Here is an 8,636-nt window from a genome sequence, read left to right on the forward strand (position 1 = left end):
TAGCCAAAGGAGTCCTGACCCAAACTTTAGGACCCTGGAATAGACCAGTGGCATACTTGTCTAAGAAACTTTATCCAGTAGCCGCGGGATGGCCACCATGTCTGTGGATTATAGCTGCTACTGCCCTTCTAGTCACGGATGTGGATAAATTGACATTAGGGCAAGAACTGTACATCACTACTCCTCATGCTATTGAAGGAGTTCTTAAGCAGCCACCGGACTGCTGGTTGAGTAATTCCCGAATAACCCATTATCAGAGCTTACTTCTTAACCCTCTGAGAATTCAGTTCCTCCTGAGCACCGCCCTTAACCCAGCCACCCTGCTGCCTGACCCCAACTTAGACGTGCCCCTGCATGATTGTGCGCAGATCCTGAGCCAGGTACATGGGCTCAGAAATGACCGATCAGCCACTCTCCGACACGGAAGCTACTTGGTTCACAGATGGCAGCAGTTTCATAAAGGATGGACAGAGGTATACAGGGGTGACTGTGGTAACTGAGACTGAGACTGTTTGGGTGGCAGCTTTGCCTGCAGGGACCTCGGCTCAGAGAGCCAAACTGATAGCTCTGACTGAGGCTCTTAGGCTTGGAAAAGACAGGCGGCTTAACATATACATGGACAGCCAATATGCCTTTGCTAGGGCACATGTGCACAGAGCCATCTACCAGGAAAGGGGGCTGCTCATGGCAGAAGGAAAAACCATTAAAAATAAGAAATTCTGGACCTGCTGGTGGCTCTATGGCTACCTAAGAAACTGGCTATTATCCACTGCCCTGGGCACCAGAAAGCCAACACGCCCATAGCTCGAGGAAATCAGAGGGCAGACCGGGTTGCCAAAGAGGTGGTTTTGCAGGCCTTCCAGGTTTTGCCAATCCAACTGCCAGACCCTCGCCCCCCCAGTATTACCTGATCAGCCTCATTACTCCTAAGAGGATTTGAAGTTAATACACAGACTCCCCATGACCCAAAAGATCGATGCTTGGTAGCATACAGGAGACTGTAGAATTATTCTACCAAATGACCTACCCAAAGACCTCCTTACACATATCCATAGAACCACTCATCTGGGCACTAGGAAAACGGCTGATCTTTTAAGAAATGCTCATTTAAAAATCCTGAATCTCCATCCACTTGTTGATGCAGTCGCCTTTGCATGTCTTAGTTGCAAGCTGACCAATGCTGAGAACCATCCTAAGGAGCAAGGGGCTCAAATGAGGAGCTCTAGACCAGGGGCCCACTGGGAGATGGACTTTACAGAAATTAAGCCAGGCAAGTACGGTTACAAATATCTACTAGTTCTGGTAGACACCTTTTCAGGATGGACTGAAGTCTTCCCCACCAACCATGAGACCACTCAGGTGGTGGACAAGAAATTGCTGGAGGACATCTTACCCAGGTATGGTACCCCAACCCTCCTGAGCTCTGACAATGGGCCGGCCTTTGCTTCACAGGTAACCCAGGAATTAGCTAAGATATTGGGGGCGAAATGGAAATTGCATTGCACATACAGGCCCCAGAGCTCAGGACAGGTAGAAAGGAGGAATAGAACTCTAAAAGAGACCCTTATCAAATTAACCATGGAGACTGGTGGGGACTGAGTGGCTCTCCTTCCCTTTTCCCTGTATAGGGTATGAAATTCTCCCTGCCTGATAGGATTAACTCCTTATGAAATCATGTTTGGAAGACCCCCTCCTATTCTCCCCAGCCTAAGAGCTGAATTAATCGTTGAGTTTGATAACCGACAGTTGCTTGATTCTCTAGAAGCTGTGGCTCATGCACATAGGGACGTGTGGCCCTGGCTAAAGGCTATCTACGAAACAGCACCTCCTCCCACTCCACACAATTATCAATCAGGTGATTTGGTCTACATCCGATGGCACTGCCGTGAGACACTCAAGCCTCGCTGGAAGAGCCCTTATGTGGTGCTGCTGATTACACCCACGGCCGTCAAGGTAGACGGAATTGCTACTTGGATACATCACACTCACGTCCAGAGGGCTGATCCACACCCCGATGACCCGGAGGACCTCCAGGCCCCTGCACCAGGACCCAAGGCATGAAAAAGTCCACCAAGATGCAGACAATCCACTCAGGTTGAAAGTGACAGCAGAGTCTTGAGTTTTTTCTCCCCACTCTTTCTCTTCCTCTTCCTTTTTCTTTCCCCAGTAACAGGAAACCCCCACCAACCCCATCTCCTAAAATGGGAGATCATTGACACAGCTAACTCGGAGATCCTGAACTTCACCACCAAGATGGCTCCTCTAAACACCTGGTATCCTGACTTGACCTTCGACCTCACGACTCTACTTCAACTGACATGGGATGATGCATCCATCCAAAAACACCACTTTTATGTCTGTCCCGGTAGGAACCGAAACCGGAACACAAAGGTCACCTGTGGAGGGGGAGAGCATTTCTTCTGTAAATCATGGTCTTGTGTGTCAACTGGATATATCTGGTGGTCAGCCCCCAATCAAGGTGACTTTATAACTCTCAGTCACATACCAGGAAAAAGTCCAACCTGCCAAAAGCATAGACAGGCGATAAGACAGTTGAGGGCCATTGCAACCCAGTTAGACTCACCTTCACTCAGGAGGGCAAAAACACCTCTATTTCCTGGAAAATAGGTTTACAGTGGGGGGTTCGTTTATACAGTAAGACTCAGATAGGATGGATAGACCCAGGGGCCATGTTCATGGTCCTATTGACATCCTCCCCGGTGGATTCCCCTAGACAAGTCGGGCCAAACTGGGTGCTGGCACCACCACCCCAGGTACTGAAGGACAGGATGGCCCAAGGGTCACCATTGCCTCTGACTCAATGTCCGGGGATGGCTAATAAACAACCATCAGCTCCCCTGTGACCCCAGAGCAGCATAATAACCAAGCAACAGTGCCCAAGGGTCCCCTCGAGATCATAAAGTCTTCCTTCTCAGTCCTAAATGCCTCTAATCCCTAGGCAACTGAATCCTGTTGGCTCTGCTTAAATGCCAGACCGCCCTTCTACGAAGGCATAACAACCATGTGGATTTCCTCAGGCTTTTCCAACTTTTCAGATTGTAGATGGACCCCAACTAAGAACCTCTCTATACAGTTTCAGGAAACGGGTTATGCATAGGACAAGTACCTGAAACCCACCGCCATCTGTGTAACACCACCTAAAAGCCCAAGAATCACATGGGGTATCTGGTCCCCCCAAATAATACTTGGTGGGCATGCTCTACCAGCCTCACCCCCTGTGTCCACTTGCAGGTTTTAAACCAAACTAAGGGATTCTGTGTTCTAGTTCAACTGCTCCCTCGGATTTCCTATCATTCAGACAATGAAATGATGGCCCTCGTGGAGCCCCTAACAGCAGGATTAGTTAGGCCAAAACAGGAAATCTCTACAGTGATTCTCATTTCCTCACTCCTAACAATTGGAGTAGGGGGAGCCATCAGGACGGGTGCAAGTGCCCTAGTCATTCAGGACCAAAACTACAACAGCCTTCAGATGGCTATAGATGCAGATTTGCAGGAATTAGAAAAATCCGTTTCTCACAAGAGTCCCTCTCCTCCCTCGAGAGGTAGTGCTTCAAAACCGGAGGGGATTAGACTTGCTCTTCCTGCAACAGGGATGCCTATGCGCTGCCTAGGGAAAGAATGTTGTTTTTATGTTGATCACTCCTGGGTGGTCAAAGAATCTATGGCCCTACTAAAAAAGCGTTTACAGGATAGGAAATTAGAAAGGGAAAAAAACTCAGTCTTGGTATGAATCGCTTTTTAATGGGTCCCCCTGGTTGACCACCTTACTCTCAGCCATGGTAGGTCCGCTAATAATACTTTTGCTCTTACTTGTGGCCCTTGCATCTTAAATTCCCTTTTCAAGTTTATTCGAGAAAAATTGCAAACTATCCAACTGATGGTTCTGCACACCCAGTATTCCCAGTTAAACTAAAGACCAGATGCATATGATGATATAGGAATGGTCCCACAACTCTGATTGTGCTGTCTAACCGCTTTTCTCTGCTTCTGTACAACTGCTTGCTTGCTATGGTTTAAAGATTTAACCCATGCCATAACTCAAGGGGGGAATGAAGGGCCCAAGTCATGCTGGCTTTGGTTTCAAAACTGCCTTTTTCCAGTCTCAAGCCTCTAGTCTTGGAAACTGTTAAGTTTCCCTTGCCCTAGACTGTGAACTATGCCTAGACAAGCCCGGGCATGCCCAGACATGTTGCCATTCTCCCTCCCAGAAAGCCATAGATTAAACAAGCCCGGGCAAGTAAAATCCTTATAAGGCAAAAACGGAAACTCTGGCCCCACCTATAACAGCCAGCACATTCCAAAGCCCTGAAGGCAGTCCCCACCAATGAGAAACTTCCCCGTGCTCAGAACCTGGACCATTCAATCAATTTAAAGTATGTTGGTGTGCATGGGCTCCTTGAACCCATCAAGATGTGACTCTGTTATTCCCCTCCTCCCTTTGTCTAAAACCTATAAAAAGCTTCTTCCCCCTGCGATCAGGGCTCTCGGTCGGATCCACCACGTTGGTTCGGTCTGGGAGTCCGAGCTTAAGCCCAAATAAAGACTCTTTGTTCTTGCATGCCCTCTGGACTCCGTGGTAATTCTTGGGGACCTGTTCTCTGGGCACAACATATGTATATAGTGTGTTTGTTTGTGTGGTGTGTGTATGCATGTTCACATGTGTGGGGGCACATGTGTATGTAGGTGGACATGCACATATGTGTGTGTGCATGTGGAGCTCCAAGGTTGATACTGAGTGCCTCCCTCATGTGGCTCTCCATCTTAAATACTGAGGCAGACTGAGCCCAGAGCTTGATGTTTCAGTTGGTCCAGTTAGATACCTTATTCCTGGGATCCCCTATCTTTGCCTCCCAGGCTCTGAGCTTACAGGGAACCGCCACAGCCCTTTTATGTGGGTTCTGGGGACCTGGACTCTAGTCCTCATGCTTCTGTGGCAAGTGCTTTACCTGCTTAGTCATCTCCCCAAGCCCCTGTTTTCCTCTTCTTACAAAGTCAGTGGTGCCATTGTGGGAAACCCACCTTATGACCTCTAATCCTAATTACCACCCAAAGTCCCCATCTCTAAGTACTATTAACATACAAACTTGTGGATTAAATTTCCAACACATGAAGTTTGGGATCACATTCAAACCACAGCATGGTGATTAATTGATTTTAAAAAACCATACATTCTGTGTCTAAAGAGTATTGTTTTTAATGATTTATTTATTTTTATTTGTACAAGTGTTTTGATTGCCAATATGTTTTTTTTAATATTTTATTTTCATTCTTTTTATTTTATGTGTATGAATGTTATGCCTGCATGCAGATAAATGTACCTGTGTCGTGCGATGCCTGAGGAGGACAGAAGAGGCCATTGGATTCCCCTGGAACTGGAGTTATGGACAGTCGTTAGCTGCCATGTGGGTGCTAGGATTCAAACCCGGGTCTTCTGCAAGAACAATAAGTGTTCTTAATCGCTGAGCCATCTCTCCAGCCCTGATTGCCAATATGTTTACTAGTATATGTGTAGTGCCCTCGAAGGCCAGAAGGGAATGACAGAACTGCCATGTGGGTGCTGGGAATCAAACCTGGGTCCTCTGGAAAAACAGCACGTTCTTTTAAGCACTGAGCCACCTGTCCAGCCCTGAGGGTTCTTTTTTTTTTTTTTTTTAAGTAGACAATTGATTTGGCTTAACTTAAACTATCTTGAAATGAGCAATAGCAAATGTTAAGTTCAGATCTTTTCAGCATTAGCTAGACTTCTTGGAGTCTGTCCCATACGTGCATTATTTAAGGGAACTAAGGTAGAAATATCCAGTACACCAAAATAGCTTTCAACCTGGGTATGAGCCAGGTACCACACAATAGAGGAAAATCCACTTACAGAGCTTGGAGTTTGGGGGTGGCTCAGTCACAGTCACAAGCCTCACAGCCTATTCTAGCCCCAGACAGATCATGAGAAAAAGCCTCTTAGGGGTGCAACTTAATTGATAGAGTGCCTACCTAGCATGCATGAGGCTCTGAGTTCCATCTCCAGCACTGCATAAACTGGGCATGGTGTTGAACACCTGTAATTCCAGCACTTGGGAGGTGGAGGCATGAGGATCAGAAATCCAAGGTCATCCTCAGCTATATATTGAGTTTAAGGCTCACTTGGGCTAGGTGAGACCTTGTCTCAAAAAAACCTGCTCCCCTCCTCACAGCTCCAGAGTCTGCATCATTGATGACACTACCATCCTGTACAGTGTCAGCTCTGAAAAGCCTGTGCCTGAAGTGATGCCATAATTACTTGGGCAGATGACTCTGCTTCTCCTGACCAGACTAAAAACTATAGAGCAATGGCCATCTCTCTGTGCCTGCCTGGTGGAAAAGAGGTGTCAGGAGAAGTGGTACTGAAAGCAGGACAGGGGTACAGCTGCCCAGTCCCAGCCCAGACCTGCAGTCACCAGCAGCCCAGTACCAGTATAGCAGCCCAGTCCCAGACCTGCAGTCACCAGCTACACACATAGTGATCAGCCTCCCTCTCCAGTCCCAAGCCCTTGAAGGCTTCCTCCCCATTGTTGAAATACAAACTGTAGCCACAACACCTGGGTGGGACTGAAGTGGACCCTCATAATCAAAGTGTTAAGAGTCCCTAACACAGGGACCAGCTACAAGGATGTGACTGTCTCTTTATCTTGTTGGCTCCTGGTCTTTTTTTTTTCCACCCAGCTTCCATCCAGCACATTAAATCCTGTTCTTGAGAATGAGAAACTTCCCTGGTTTCTCCAGGACTTTTAAAGGTGAAAGAGTAAAAGCCTCTGATCCCAGGAAACCCCTCAGTTTCATGCAAATCAGAAAAGTGGGGAAAAAAACCCTTGGTCCTGTGCAAGACACAATGGGGAGTTCTCACATCTACCCAGGAGTCTCCTTTGAAGACCTTTCTTTCCCTCTTCTTGGAACATCTCTAAGGATATCTTGTCTGAGGGGCTGAGGAACTAGTCTGGGTACTTGGATTCCTGCCCTTCTTATGAACAGAGCAGAAGTTCAGGAATAGAATATGGATCTGCCCCTCCAGACTGCCAAGGAGATAAAGGAAAGTTATGAATGACTCACCACCTTAGCTAAGCCATAGTTGACTTCTTCCTGACAGATGGGTCATGGACCAACACCATTGCTCACCCTGTGGATGCATCCCTGGCTTCCCAGGTACTCTGTGAGACCCTTAGAGTTAGAAGAGAAGGCAGGTTTCAGTTCTCCATGGGAACCAAGCCAGAGGGGCCTAGTCCTCCAAAGATGGTTATGTATTAGGCACATACCTATAATCTCAGTGCTCATGAGACTAAGATGTCCAGGCTAGCCTGGGCTACAAATGGAGACTGTCTCAGAAAAAACAACTGAGGAATGGGATGTACCTCAGTTGTAGAACACTCATCTAGCATGTACAAGGACCTGGATTCCATCTCCAGCCAGAATAGAAAAAGATAAGAGATCATCCCCAGGTGTGTTTGGGGTTGGGACATGGCATACAAGGCTGACTGCCTCTCAACACTGTGTCTGGGAAATTGTGTGTGTGCCCTGACCCTCCATTCTCTGACATCCCCTTGTAGCCATGGACTGTGGCTCTACTGACCTTTTCAAGTCTGTAGAAACCAAGGATCCTGAACATACTCTTTGGGTTTGTAATGTGTTGCTTTTGTGAGAAGCCACGTTACTACATGCAAAATGGAAAAAGAAACAGCTTCTTCTCAGACTGGTGTGTGAGTCAAGAATGTAAAACCTTCTGCTTCCTCTAAGAACAGGACCATGCACCTCCACAAGTGCTTGCTGACACCCCCACACTCATCAAGCCATGAGTCAGGGTCTTCCCTGGAGGTTACAGGGAGAAAGCCTCTGACCCAAGGCCTTGTATTGGCCTTAAAAGGTTTGCGTCAACAGCAAGTTGAATCCCTGGGAATTGGAGGTACCTCGCCTGGACCACAGTCCTGGCCCTGCTGGACAAGGAGTCTCCAAATGTTGTGGGTGGGATTCGAACGCCTAAGTGCATGATCCTACCCATCCTTGACCAGAGGGAAAGGAAAGAAGTTCATGGGTCACAAACTTTAAGTTCTCCAAGACCCAGGCTGGTTGTGAAAATGAGTGAGAAGGACAGGGAAGGAAAGATTGGCCCTTTGAAGGGAACCGTCAACTCATAGGAAGCTTCATACCACACATGATATAGGCATAATAGTTTCAAATATCACAGAAGAGCCTCACTCAGGAGGCTCAGGCAGCAATATTGCCATGAGTTTGAGGCCAGTCTGGACTACATAGTGAGTTCCAGGCAAGCCTTGGCTACCGAGTGAGACCTTATCTCAAAAATAACCAAACAAGAGGCTAGGAGAGATATGGGGTGGGTCTCTTGACCCCCGGCGTGGTGTGTGTGGGCACCCTGGGGTCTCCGCCACACCTGGCTAATCCCGGCATGAGTCTGGCTGCAAGCGATGTGGGGAGCGCGCCTGGGCTCCCGGGCGCACTCACTCTGGATGTGGCCCAGGGTCAGGTGTGCGTGCACTCTCCCGCCGTGGTTCTGGTCCAGCTGGCTAGCGGAGATGGCAGGTGCGAAGACTTCTCTGATGCTGGCTGTAGCTGATAGCTACACACTTCTCTGGA

This window comes from Nannospalax galili, unplaced genomic scaffold (assembly GCF_000622305.1).
Source record: "Nannospalax galili isolate Female #2095 unplaced genomic scaffold, S.galili_v1.0 scaffold589, whole genome shotgun sequence".
Classification (NCBI taxonomy): domain Eukaryota; kingdom Metazoa; phylum Chordata; class Mammalia; order Rodentia; family Spalacidae; genus Nannospalax; species Nannospalax galili.